Here is a 14,704-nt window from a genome sequence, read left to right as displayed (position 1 = left end):
TCGAGTTATAGGCAAAAGTTGATGCAAAAATGAGCCGTATTAATTTTTCAAATTTTTTTTAATTTTTAATTTGTTATTATTTTTTACTCTTTTTTTTGTTTAAAGCATTATTTGAGTGAAAAGAAACTCATTGCAACCAATTGGCATTAAAATAAATCAATTTGAATTTTTTTGCAAAATTTCTCCAAAAAATGGCAAGGGGTAAGCCTTATGAAATTTTCGAGTTGAAAATTTTTGTAAAATTTTTTTGTGATTTTTTATTTTTTTTTTTATTTAAAGCACTATTTAAGTGAAAAGAAACTTATTGCAACAAATTCCCATTAAAATATATCACATTTTTCAATTTTGCTACATTGGTGAAAAATGAGGAAAATTTTACGTTTTTTCAAACAGGCTATGGAACTTGTTTCCTCGAATAACTTCTGGCACAGAGATCTGAGGGCATGGCTGTCCAAGAAAAAAATGTAGCCATTGTTGCCATCTATCGACCACAGGTTAAAGATTGGAGATCCGTTGGATATAGATCGAGTTATACACATACATAAATTGATGCAAAAATGAGGAAAATTTTACATTTTCTCAAACAGGGTATGGAACTTGCTTCCTCGAATAACTTCTGGCACAGAGATCTGAGGGCATAGCCGTCGAAAAAGAAAATGTACCCATTGTTGCCATCTATCGACCACAGGTTGAAGATTGGAGATCCGTTGGATATAGATCGAGTTATAGGCAAAAGTTGATGCAAAAATGAGGAAAATTTTACATTTTCTCAAACAGGGTATGGAACTTGTTTCCTCGAATAACTTCTGGCACAGAGATCTGAGGGCATAGCCGTCCAAGAAGAAAATGTAGCCATTGTTGCCATCTATCGACCACAGGTTGAAGATTGGAGATCCGTTGGACATAGATCGAGTTATAGGCAAAACTTGGTGCAAAAATGAGGAAAATTTTACATTTTCTCAAACAGGATGTGGAACTTGCTTCCTCGAATAACTTCTGGCACAGAGATCTGAGGGCATGGCCGTCCAAGAAGAAAATGTAGCCATTGTTGCCATCTATCGACCACAGGTTAAAGATTGGAGATCCGTTGGACATAGATCGAGTTATAGGCAAAAGTTGATGCAAAAATGAGGAAAATTTTACATTTTCTCAAACAGGGTATGGAACTTGCTTCCTCGAATAACTTCTGGCACAGAGATCTGAGGGCATAGCCGTCGAAAAAGAAAATGTACCCATTGTTGCCATCTATCGACCACAGGTTGAAGATTGGAGATCCGTTGGATATAGATCGAGTTATAGGCAAAAGTTGATGCAAAAATGAGGAAAATTTTACATTTTCTCAAACAGGGTATGGAACTTGTTTCCTCGAATAACTTCTGGCACAGAGATCTGAGGGCATAGCCGTCCAAGAAGAAAATGTAGCCATTGTTGCCATCTATCGACCACAGGTTGAAGATTGGAGATCCGTTGGATATAGATCGAGTTATAGGCAAAAGTTGGTGCAAAAATGAGGAAAATTTTACATTTTCTCAAACAGGGTATGGAACTTGTTTCCTCGAATAACTTCTGGCACAGAGATCTGAGGGCATAGCCGTCCAAGAAGAAAATGTAGCCATTGTTGCCATCTATCGACCACAGGTTGAAGATTGGAGATCCGTTGGATATAGATCGAGTTATAGGCAAAAGTTGATGCAAAAATGAGCCGTATGAAATTTTCAAATTTTTTTAAAATTTTTTAATTTTTCATCATTTTTTACTTTTTTTTTTGTTTAAAGCATTATTTGAGTGAAAAGAAACTCATTGCAACCAATTGGCATTAAAATAAATCAATTTGATTTTTTTTGCTAAATTTCTCAAAAAAATGGCAAGGGGTAAGCCTTATGAAATTTTCGAGTTGAAATTTTTTTAAAAAATTTTTTCTGATTTTTAATTCTTTTTTTGATTTAAAGCACTATTTAAGTGAAAAGAAACTTGTTGCAACAAATTCCCATTAAAATATATCACATTTTTCAATTTTGCTGCATTGGTGAAAAATGAGGAAAATTTTACATTTTCTCAAACAGGGTATGGAACTTGCTTCCTCGAATAACTTCTGGCACAGAGATCTGAGGGCATGGCCGTCCAAGAAGAAAATGTAGCCATTGTTGCCATCTATCGACCACAGGTTAAAGGTTGGAGATCCTTTGGATATAGATCGAGTTATAGGCAAAAGTTATTGCAAAAATGAGGAAAATTTTACATTTTCTCAAACAGGGTATGGAACTTGTTTCCTTGAATAACTTCTGGCACAGAGATCTGAGGGCATAGCCGTCGAAGAAGAAAATGTAGCCATTGTTGCCATCTATCGACCACAGCTTAAAGATTGGAGATCCGTTGGATACCGACCGAGTTATAGGCAAAACTTGGTGCAAAAATGAGGAAAATTTTACATTTTCTCAAACAGGGTATGGAACTTGTTTCCTCGAATAACTTCTGGCGCAGAGATCTGAGGGCTTAGCCGTCGAAGAAGAAAATGTAGTCATTGTTGTCATCTATCGACCACAGGTTAAAGATTGGAGATCCGTTGGATACCGACCGAGTTATAGGCAAAACTTGGTGCAAAAATGAGGAAAATTTTACATTTTCTCAAACAGAGTATGGAACTTGCTTCCTCGAATAACTTCTGGCACAGAGATCTGAGGGCATAGCCGTCGAAAAAGAAAATGTACCCATTGTTGCCATCTATCGACCACAGGTTGAAGATTGGAGATCCGTTGGATATAGATCGAGTTATAGGCAAAAGTTGATGCAAAAATGAGGAAAATTTTACATTTTCTCAAACAGGGTATGGAACTTGTTTCCTCGAATAACTTCTGGCACAGAGATCTGAGGGCATAGCCGTCCAAGAAGAATATGTAGCCATTGTTGCCATCTATCGACCACAGGTTGAAGATTGGAGATCCGTTGGATATAGATCGAGTTATAGGCAAAAGTTGATGCAAAAATGAGCCGTATGAAATTTTCAAATTTTTTTAAAATTTTTTAATTTTTCATCATTTTTTACTCTTTTTTTTGTTTAAAGCATTATTTGAGTGAAAAGAAACTCATTGCAACCAATTGGCATTAAAATAAATCAATTTGATTTTTTTTGCTAAATTTCTCAAAAAAATGGCAAGGGGTAAGCCTTATGAAATTTTCGAGTTGAAATTTTTTTAAAAAATTTTTTCTGATTTTTAATTCTTTTTTTGATGTAAAGCACTATTGAAGTGAAAAGAAACTTATTGCAACAAATTCCCATTAAAATATATCACATTTTTCAATTTTGCTACATTGGTGAAAAATGAGGAAAATTTTACATTTTCTCAAACAGGGTATGGAACTTGCTTCCTCGAATAACTTCTGGCACAGACATCTTAGGGCATGGCCGTCCAAGAAGAAAATGTAGCCATTGTTGCCATCTATCGACCACAGGTTGAAGGTTGGAGATCCGTTGGATATAGATCGAGTTATAGGCAAAAGTTGATGCAAAAATGAGCCGTATGAAATTTTCAAATTTTTTTAAAATTTTTTAATTTTTCATCATTTTTTACTCTTTTTTTTGTTTAAAGCAATATTTGAGTGAAAAGAAACTCATTGCAACCAATTGGCATTAAAATAAATCAATTTGATTTTTTTTGCAAAATTTCTCAAAAAAATGGCAAGGGGTAAGCCTTATGAAATTTTCGAGTTGAAATTTTTTTAAAAATTTTTTTCTGATTTTTAATTCTTTTTTTGATTTAAAGCACTATTTAAGTGAAAAGAAACTTGTTGCAACAAATTCCCATTAAAATATATCACATTTTTCAATTTTGCTGCATTGGTGAAAAATGAGGAAAATTTTACATTTTCTCAAACAGGGTATGGAACTTGCTTCCTCGAATAACTTCTGGCACAGAGATCTGAGGGCATGGCCGTCCAAGAAGAAAATGTAGCCATTGTTGCCATCTATCGACCACAGTTTGAAGATTGGCGATCCGTTAGATACCGACCGAGTTATAGGCAAAAGTTGGTGCAAAAATGAGGAAAATTTTACATTTTCTAAAACAGGGTATGGAACTTGGTTCCTCGAATAACTTCTGGCACAGACATTTGAGGGCATGGCCGTTCAAGAAGAAAATGTAGCCATTGTTGCCATCTATCGACCACAGGTTAAAGATTGGAGATCCGTTGGATACCGACCGAGTTATACACAAAACTTGGTGCAAAAATGAGGAAAATTTTACATTTTCTCAAACAGGATGTGGAACTTGCTTCCTCGAATAACTTCTGGCACAGAGATCTGAGGGCATGGCCGTCCAAGAAGAAAATGTAGCCATTGTTGCCATCTATCGACCACAGGTTAAAGATTGGAGATCCGTTGGATATAGATCGAGTTATAGGCAAAAGTTGATGCAAAAATGAGCCGTATGAAATTTTCAAATTTTTTTATTTTTTTAATTTTTTATTATTTTTTACTTTTTTTTTTGTTTAAAGCATTATTGGAGTGAAAAGAAACTCATTGCAACCAATTGGCATTAAAATAAATCAATTTGAATTTTTTTGCAAAATTTCTCAAAAAAATGGCAAGGGGTAAGCCTTATGAAATTTTCGAGTTGAAAATTTTTGTAAAATTTGTAAATTTTGTAATTTTGTAAATTGATTTAAAGCACTATTTAAGTGAAAAGAAACTTATTGCAACAAATTCCCATTAAAATATATCACATTTTTCAATTTTGCTACATTGGTGAAAAATGAGGAAAATTTTACATTTTCTCAAACAGGGTATGGAACTTGCTTCTTCGAATAACTTCTGGCACAGAGATCTAAGGGCATAGCCGTCCAAGAAGAATATGTAGCCATTGTTGCCATCTATCGACCACAGGTTAAAGATTGGAGATCCGTTGGATATAGATCGAGTTATAGGCAAAAGTTGGTGCAAAAATGAGGACAATTTTACATTTTCTCAAACAGGGTATGGAACTTGCTTCCTCGAATAACTTCTGGCACAGAGATCTGAGGGCATGGCCGTCCAAGAAGAAAATATAGCCATTGTTGCCATCTATCGACCACAGGTTGAAGATTGGAGATCCGTTGGATATAGATCGAGTTATAGGCAAAAGTTGATGCAAAAATGAGCCGTATGAAATTTTCAAATTTTTTTAATTTTTTTAATTTTTTATTATTTTTTACTCTTTATTTTGTTTAAAGCATTATTTGAGTGAAAAGAAACTCATTGCAACCAATTGGCATTAAAATAAATCAATTTGATTTTTTTTGCAAAATTTCTCAAAAAAATGGCAAGGGGTAAGCCTTATGAAATTTTCGAGTGGAAAATTTTTTTGAAATTTTTTTCTGATTTTTTATTCTTTTTTTAATTTAAAGCACTATTTAAGTGAAAAGAAACTTATTGCAACAAATTCGCAATAAAATATATCACATTTTTCAATTTTGCTACATTGGTGAAAAATGAGGAAAATTTTACATTTTCTCAAAGAGGGTATGGAACTTTCTGCCTCGAATAACTTCTGGCACAGAGATCTGAGGGCATGGCAGTCCAAGAAGAAAATGTAGCCATTGTTGCCATCTATCGACCACAGGTTAAAGATTGGAGATCCGTTGGATACCGACCGAGTTATACACAAAACTTGGTGCAAAAATGAGGAAAATTTTACATTTTCTCAAACAGGATGTGGAACTTGCTTCCTCGAATAACTTCTGGCACAGAGATCTGAGGGCATGGCCGTCCAAGAAGAAAATGTAGCCATTGTTGCCATCTATCGACCACAGGTCGAAGATTGGCGATCCGTTGGATACCGACCGAGTTATAGGCAAAAGTTGGTGCAAAAATGAGGACAATTTTACATTTTCTCAAACAGGGTATGGAACTTGGTTGCTCGAATAACTTTTGGCACAGAGATCTAAGGGCATAGCCGTCCAAGAAGAATATGTAGCCATTGTCATTGCCATTGCATTGCCATCTATCGACCACAGGTTAAAGATTGGAGATCCGTTGGATATAGATCGAGTTATAGGCAAAAGTTGATGCAAAAATGAGCCGTATGAAATTTTCAAATTTTTTTATTTTTTTAATTTTTTATTATTTTTTACTTTTTTTTTTGTTTAAAGCATTATTGGAGTGAAAAGAAACTCATTGCAACCAATTGGCATTAAAATAAATCAATTTGAATTTTTTTGCAAAATTTCTCAAAAAAATGGCAAGGGGTAAGCCTTATGAAATTTTCGAGTTGAAAATTTTTGTAAAATTTGTAAATTTTGTAATTTTGTAAATTGATTTAAAGCACTATTTAAGTGAAAAGAAACTTATTGCAACAAATTCCCATTAAAATATATCACATTTTTCAATTTTGCTACATTGGTGAAAAATGAGGAAAATTTTACATTTTCTCAAACAGGGTATGGAACTTGCTTCTTCGAATAACTTCTGGCACAGAGATCTAAGGGCATAGCCGTCCAAGAAGAATATGTAGCCATTGTTGCCATCTATCGACCACAGGTTAAAGATTGGAGATCCGTTGGATATAGATCGAGTTATAGGCAAAAGTTGATGCAAAAATGAGGACAATTTTACATTTTCTCAAACAGGGTATGGAACTTGCTTCCTCGAATAACTTCTGGCACAGAGATCTGAGGGCATGGCCGTCCAAGAAGAAAATATAGCCATTGTTGCCATCTATCGACCACAGGTTGAAGATTGGAGATCCGTTGGATATAGATCGAGTTATAGGCAAAAGTTGATGCAAAAATGAGCCGTATGAAATTTTCAAATTTTTTTATTTTTTTTATTTTTTATTATTTTTTACTTTTTTTTTTGTTTAAAGCATTATTGGAGTGAAAAGAAACTCATTGCAACCAATTGGCAATAAAATAAATCAATTTGAATTTTTTTGCAAAATTTCTCAAAAAAATGGCAAGGGGTAAGCCTTATGAAATTTTCGAGTGGAAAATTTTTTTGAAATTTTTTTCTGATTTTTTATTCTTTTTTTAATTTAAAGCACTATTTAAGTGAAAAGAAACTTATTGCAACAAATTCGCAATAAAATATATCACATTTTTCAATTTTGCTACATTGGTGAAAAATGAGGAAAATTTTACATTTTCTCAAAGAGGGTATGGAACTTTCTGCCTCGAATAACTTCTAGCACAGAGATCTGAGGGCATGGCAGTCCAAGAAGAAAATGTAGCCATTGTTGCCATCTATCGACCACAGGTTAAAGATTGGCGATTTGTAAGATACCGACCGAGTTATAGACAAAACTTGGTGCAAAAATGAGCCTTAGTAGATTGACAAATTTTTAGATTTTTTAATTTTTTTTCTGATTTTTAATTCTTTTTTTAATTTAAAGCATTGTTCGAGTGAAAAGAAATTTATTGCTACAATTTCGCATTAAAATAAATCAAAATTATTTTTTTTTTGCAAAATTTCGCAAAAAAAACTAAGGCTATAGCCTTATGAAATTTTCAAATTTTTAGATTTTTTAAAAATTTTTATTTCTTTTTATTTTTTTATTCCTATTCCTATTCCTTTTTTATGTTTGTTTATATTATATTTTTTTATTAAAAGAGTCACTAAAACTCATTGTGGTGAGTGAACGAAACTCGTTAAATACAACGTTTCAACTATCTTTGCACATCTCTAATTTGGTGCGATATTCTTAACCACACGATTCGTCCTATAGATCGAGTGTGATCAATCTGCGACAGCACGTGGATTTGGTATGAATATGTACTTTATGTATCTTGTTAAGGCTAAACAACTCGAAATCAATGACAATAAGCAACGAATGGGTGATGAACAGCGTTTCCAATAACTCCTGCGCGTAAAGCGTTTCTGTCATCAGTAGTCATCAGTAGTGTCTTCTCCAGATTGCGGCTTTCGTGAAATATAATCGTTTTCAGGGACGTATTCGTAACACTGGCGGAAGATCTTTCTGCCGTTAGTCTTACAATTATAACGTATACGTGTATGCGAGAGCAAGATTTTCCAGCACACATTTTATATTGGTTCACCGAAACTTTAGAAAGAGAAGAAGGAATTTAACTCTGTAATAAAAGGTAAGAGAAGCTTAGAATGTAAGACCTCAATTGGAATGGAGGAGAATTATACAACAACTTAACTTAATCGATTAAACCAAAAATTAAACCAATCCATAATGATCCGTCTGCAACTACCAACTACCAACAACTGCTCGAACAGATGTGCTTAATAAAACCATATCCTGGATCGTCACGTACGCATGGTTAAGGTTATTGTACGCAAAATCTAGTTTAATGTGATTTTAATGAGCTTCAAGCTTTTTTAGAGTCGTTGGCTTATTGTTCGATTCATATATCGACACGTTCGGATGATTTTTGAAAATAGGTAAAACCCGTCTAAGGTATATTAATGCATACTTAGCTATTTGGAAGAATACAGATGAACGAGGGATGTCTCAATGTGTGCCGGTAAAAGCATCCACTATTTTAAGCCTTCCCTTAAATGATGTCAGATCGAGAGCACGATGAATTCTGAACTAGTTCTGAAATGCTGTTGAAGGTTTGAACATGCCCGATTTATTGTACTTGGCTAGCTGTAACGTAGAGTCTTCTCTTTAGAGATCTTCTGAATGCGGGTCTTAATTTAACCAAGATTTCAATCAAGAACTACGAATGGGCTTGTATTCCTTCGCCACCGAAGTCACCATTACTCTATGTTTAGATAGAAAGTGTTCAAATATTGCATACCTTCAGGCGTGCACATCCATGCCGAACTATCCAAAATGCTTGCAGAATTAATGATCTTTACAAATGTTATAAACATTAACGATTTTTTACGATGCCGGTAATAGGCTAAAATAATAAATAACTCTTCTAAAATAAATCCCTCAACAGGTTCGCATCTACGAACGTAGAATTGTGATATAACACCAGCCTAATCCGTTAATGATGACGTCTGCTACCAAAAGCACCACCTGTCCATTAAAGCTCAGCATGCTATCGGCATGAAAAAGAGTGTTAAAAAAACACGTAAAAGATCGATCGCGCCGAGACACAACCAACAATAAAATTGGTATCGGTGGGAACAACCTTTTTCTATCAATCAACAAGATTTTGTCGGTAAAAGAGAATGCGGAATCACCGGTCCAGGCAGAATTTTGCTTTTGTGTAAATAACAATTATACCATTTTCTTCTCCAGCGCCATCCACGGCAGAGGTACGGCGAAAGCGGTATACGAGGAACTTTCCTCTAATAACAGGTATCATTTACAGTCTGGTGAGAGGTGTCCAAAATCCTTCACATAACTATGCCACGGACAGATGGATGCTTTCGTTTGCACTGGAACTGTCTAGCAGGACCCAAAATATTAACAACAACAAAAAAACGGACAAAACCGCAACTGACCCGAGAAGTCAAGTTCAATCGAATCGTAACGCTTGATATTGAATGCCGCAAACTGGTTTTGCCAAAAACGAATTCATTATCTTGTGACCGCGACTCAGTTTTTGGGTGCAAACATTTAAATTTTCTCTTGATGGAAATGCACAAATTATGCCCTAACCGGGTGAAAAGAAGGCGGGCGAAAGAGCCGGAACATAACCTCGAACATCGCTGGAGATGATCGCGGATCGCGAAATAGATCGTGATCGTTACGGGGACAGTTGATAATAGCACACACTCACTCGACTGTATCACAATAGCGTTGGGTCACCATGATATAGGGGGAAAGATCACACAACAGCACAATGAATGAGTTTTAATCTTGTACATCATTATATTTCCAGTAACTGTCTAGCAAGTTGTGTGCATCTGGAATCGGTGCGCAACGTGACCATGATTGCGACATTATGAAACATTGCACTGAATATTTTGAGGAACGTTCCAGCTAATAGACGACCCCCTTCCCTAACTTACAGGTGACTTACAGACGAAAACATGAGTTTGCAGAAACTGAACCATCCGGGGGTTTGGAAAATGGAAATGATTCTTTTGAAGGTGATTTTCACGCTTCAACATACACACTTACACGCACACACAGACACACACATACAGATTCGTACATTCACACTAACGCACTCGCCGTGTTTTTTTTTTTTTTGTTTGGGAATGGAAGGATGGTCTGACACTACAGGAGGTATAATGAATTGCTTAGAAATAAAGATCGGTTGCTGTTTTTGGTACGCACACAAAAAAAAACGCGAGCACTTGGTTAATTATTTTCTGCCGCAGGTTTTGTGTAATAGTCCAACCGCTCAGATGGTTTGATAGGTTAGGGGTCGCTGCTGTGTGACGCTAGATCGTGCCGTTACAGTGCTGGCCGCCTTCCGCTGGTTCGGCTCGTTCGTGAAGCAGGTACAGAAGATCATGTACAGCATCTTGCAGCAGAAATCGGGTGATACGGAACGTTTGCCGGTGAGCACATCGACCAGATAGTCACACTCCTCGTGTACCTTTGAACGTGGATTAGATGGGAAGATGCGTTCATTATTCATTGAATAGCTTAGCAGGCGGACGAGCGATCCGGTCACGAACTAGTAAAATAAATGCACAACAGGCCGGTTAAACTGTTTGCAACGTATGTACGTACCTTCACTTCCCGCACCTCCTCGACACCACTCTCGATGCTGATGACGAAGCTTGGATCAGCCTTTTTCCTTTTCAGAAGCTGCATCTTTGGTCGGTACCAGTGTCAAATTCCGGAGCCTTCCAATCGCCCAAAAAAAATGCCCACCGAAACGCTCCGTGCACTAAGACGTTGTGTGCCCACGGTGGCATAGATCATGATCGCGAACCAAACGATCGTTGGGTTTGTTGAGGCATCTCCCCACCAAGTGCTGGTTTACACCTCGCTGAGCGCAGGTCCAGATGCAGCCGGTTACCTCGGATCACTCTCGCTCCGTTTGCTTCGCTTCTCTCGTTCGCTCGTTTCGTGCTTACTAGTACTTTACAAAGCAAAGCAAGAGAAGTTCCATTTCAGCTCATCGTCACAACCATGTAAGCCCATAATGGTGATGGATAGTCGACATAACAGTGGGACTTGTGAGCTTTCGTACCAATTGCAAAGGCAAAACAGCACGTGGAGTGGAGGAAACATCGACCAAAAAAAAAAATACCACCTAATAAGTCTTGATAGCTAACCCCAAAATAAGAAACAACAACACGCCATCTTGGGCGAAGATCACGCGCATCTGCTGTGAAAATTATTCATCTCCAGCTCACAGTGCTCCACCACGCTTGACTTGTAATGTTTTCACCAAAAAATGTTATTATTAACATGTTCAAGGTGTGCTTTCACTTTCACTACCGCATGCGATCGCGTGCTAATATTGGGGGATTTGATTTTTGTGGACATTCGTGATCTTGCAAACTCACGCCGGGAGTGTCTTTGAGGAGGAATTTCGCTAACAACAAAAAACTAGGGTGCTAAATAAAGTGATCTTGTAGTTGCTTCTGTTGTGGTTTGAAACTGTTGCGGTGCTCGGTGAGCGCTCTCTCAGGTTCTTTTGTGTGTGTGTGGGGTCTCTTGTAGGGTGTACTTCATAGTAAAGCAGAGCAATGGGTTGTATTGCGTTTCGGAGGCTTACAACCCCTAAGAGAACATTGCGCAAATCCGACCACTCCAAAGCGTGTAATGTGAGATCGTTACGATGGGATGAAGGCTGGTCAAAAAGGTATAGTCGGAATAAAATAATCTACTGCAGAAGATGCTCATTACCTGTAGAAATTTGTTCCATCAGTGATTTAATGAATTTTATGACAAAGTTGCTATAATGAAGCTGTATGATTTTACAATATTTAAAAATACAAAATAAAAACCACAAAATAATTTCAAATATAATAAACAAGTTTAAATTACCTTCATATACTATAAAAAGCATTGAAAAGCAAATAAATTATATAAAAATAAGAAAACGATACGATACCAATTCATAAAGATAGATGTAGAAGAGTAAAAAAATGTAGCTATTCTTGCATTTTTACAGTTATGCCATCATCCGTGTAACATTTAAAAAACATTTTAAAGTCCGCTTCTTTTTGGTCTCTAAATTTATAATATCTGTCAAATATTAGAATATCTTTAAAAAAAGGTGTGGATTAAAATTCATTATGGATATATATGCAGACATCAATCAACCAGAAAGCCCATGGTGCGCGTGTTCTCTCACTGCGCAACGCGATTCTTTTGCCGTACACGGTGGACTTCTTGTGCAAAGTGAATATTTCCCAACGGTTGTTCAATGTTGATGGTGGTGGAAAAATGCAGTAACTGCAACTAGCCGAACGGCCATACCCCCGCCAGTAACGGTTTTGCTAGCACGAGGCGGTTTGACTACAACAGAGTCCAACGGCCCTGAATGAAGCGTTCGCGCATTGGACCAAACCAAACAGGCTGGAAAGCCGGTTCGTATGCCGAACGAGACGTTCACCTCGAACTGAGCCCAATCTTGAGGTCACCACAATTGCTGGATGATGGTGCCAAGCGGAATGGGTGGGACAGACAGTTTGGACTACACGATTCGATCACTGTCTGCCGTACGATCAAAGTAACGCTGCGTCACGGCACGATGGGATCAACAACAATGATTCAAGGTCCCAGTCGAGCAGCCAGCAGCGCCGAAGCGGTTGTTGTTTCTGATGGTAAAGTTTCGTGCGCCTGAGATGAGGTCTCCGTGATGAATGAAGTTAGTGGGTAAATAAAGTCCTGAAGTAATTATTTGCGCAAGTGCCGCCGACCCATTCGTACCATTCGTACCCGATCCGGACCTCGGGGTATTGAGCAATAAAACCGAAGATGTTGACCATGGCGTACGCCAGGTAAATACAGTTTCATCATACCCATAATGTGGTGTGCACGGTGACATTTTCGTCGCACGTGGCGTAGGATGGAGAATTAACGCGAAACCATAAAGAATTTTACTTCTTTGTTGGTGTTTCAATTCGATTATCTTCTACAAATACGGATCTTTAAAAGGCATTTCTGTGCGAAATTCTTAGGAAATGCTACAAACAAACGCGAAGCGAATGAGAATTCCCGTCTCAGCTCACGGAAATCATCTCAACCGTATGGGACACTTTGAACGAGAGCATAACTCGAAGGGCGTAAAACAAGTTTTTTTAAAAGAGAGAGAGAGAGAGAGAGAGGAGGGGAGTAGAGCAAACAAAGCAAATGCATCTGAGACCTGCAGTTGCATAATTCAAATGTGACAATCACGCAAGTGGAAACGGCCAAGATAACGTTTGGGGGTCCAAAAATGTTGGGCAACACGAAACCTAAACCGGAATCGACTACGACCCGTGTATGCATTCCACGATAGATTTTAAGGGTGGATTTGGTTCAACGATGTAACAATGCACACGGTGCTTTAGCATAGGGCGTTCGATTGTGCAATGCGAGCGTGAAGAGGTTGGGATATTTATTTTTTTAGGGGAAAAGATTCATATATTTCACCATCATTTGAGTTCATTGATCTAGGAGTGATTTTCTAGTTAAACAAATAAGTTTAAGAACATCGAATAAATGCGTAGTACAAAGAACGAACACAACACCCAACTTTGCAGTCATTGTTAAATTTGAAGGTGTGAATTTATAAGCAAACCAGACATGTCAAAGACAAACCAACCGTATGCAAATAATTTGCTTCAAATGTACGCAATTAAAGAAGGAGAAATTCAACAGTTTGCTTGAATAATTTGAATGCTATTTTGTCAATTTTGGTATGCCACCTTGTTGTAAAGAATCCGGTTTCTAATGTTGTTTGTACTGAAATGTTGACAACGAACGAAAATTGACGAAGACGCCAATAAACAATCTTAAGTAACGAAGGTTAATGGTAAAGTTTTGAAAGTTATTTTTAAAGCCATGACTAATATTTAATTTTCACGTAAAAACATTCTTAAATTTTGAGATAAAGAGTAAAAAAGACTGAAACATTAAACATGTACAACGTACGCAAGCTTTTCCTTTGGTTCTGCCATTTCCGCTTTAGTGGTTGATCCTTGGCTTTGTTTGGTATAAGGCGCTGTACTGCTGGTTGCAGCACTTTCAGGCGCAAATCGCGTTACTAATTGGTTCAGTTGTGTGATCCGTTCCTGCTGCTGCTTTTGGGCATATTTACGCAACGATAGCCCAGTCGGAATTAGGTCCTGCACTTTACGCATGGTAGTCTCATGGTTGCACGAAATGCACCGTAAAGGTACGGTACCGAGCGAGATCTTTGTACCGGCAGCTTCGGATGTTTTGCGTAGCGCAGTTCGAATGTTATCAATCAGCAGGTGCATAAAATTAAATCGATTGCGTAGCTTCACTTCCAACCGTTCCAGTTTGATGCTGTCCGTTTTTGTCTCCATGTCCGTGTTGAGCTTTTTGAGCCTATTTTCGATGCATTGCATTAGGGTGGAGAAATGATCGATCTGTGTGTTGATGTGAGTTTCAAGCTGTTCGATCGTTTTGGTAAATTGTTCCTTCGATAGGCGCGTTTGGAAGTGTTTATATTCGACACGATCCTCCATTTGTTGATCCAGCAGATCTAGATGGGTTACCATTTCCATCTGCTCCACATCGACACGCTCTACGAGGGTTGTTAATTTGCTGTTCAAATCCAACTCCAAAGCCTTCATCTCAGCTGTAACGGTTTGGTGGACACTTTCTAATCTGAATTCCAGTTCACCAGTAGTTTCGGGAAATTTATTACATTTGCTTGCAAGACTTTC

The 14,704-nt window shown here is 37.4% G+C and overlaps 1 long non-coding RNA gene across 5 annotated transcripts; it reads left to right on the top strand.

The window, feature by feature from the left end:
- The first annotated feature begins 424 nt into the window (after positions 1–424).
- LOC125771740 (uncharacterized) lies at positions 425–6,722 on the top strand. 5 transcript variants are annotated; one of them, XR_007419352.1, is made up of 6 exons: positions 425–494; positions 689–878; positions 1,259–1,638; positions 4,167–5,069; positions 5,595–5,784; positions 6,512–6,722. It is a non-coding gene; the product is annotated as an uncharacterized LOC125771740 (long non-coding RNA). The 5 variants fall into 5 exon arrangements; XR_007419355.1 differs by lacking the exons at positions 425–494; positions 689–878 and adding an exon at positions 885–1,068 and having other exon boundaries at positions 1,449–1,638; XR_007419356.1 differs by lacking the exons at positions 425–494; positions 689–878; positions 1,259–1,638 and adding an exon at positions 885–1,068.
- The last annotated feature ends 7,982 nt before the right edge of the window (positions 6,723–14,704 follow it).

Source organism: Anopheles funestus, chromosome 3RL, assembly GCF_943734845.2.
Source record: "Anopheles funestus chromosome 3RL, idAnoFuneDA-416_04, whole genome shotgun sequence".
NCBI lineage: Eukaryota > Metazoa > Arthropoda > Insecta > Diptera > Culicidae > Anopheles > Anopheles funestus.
This window is presented reverse-complemented; position numbering and strand designations above follow the sequence as displayed.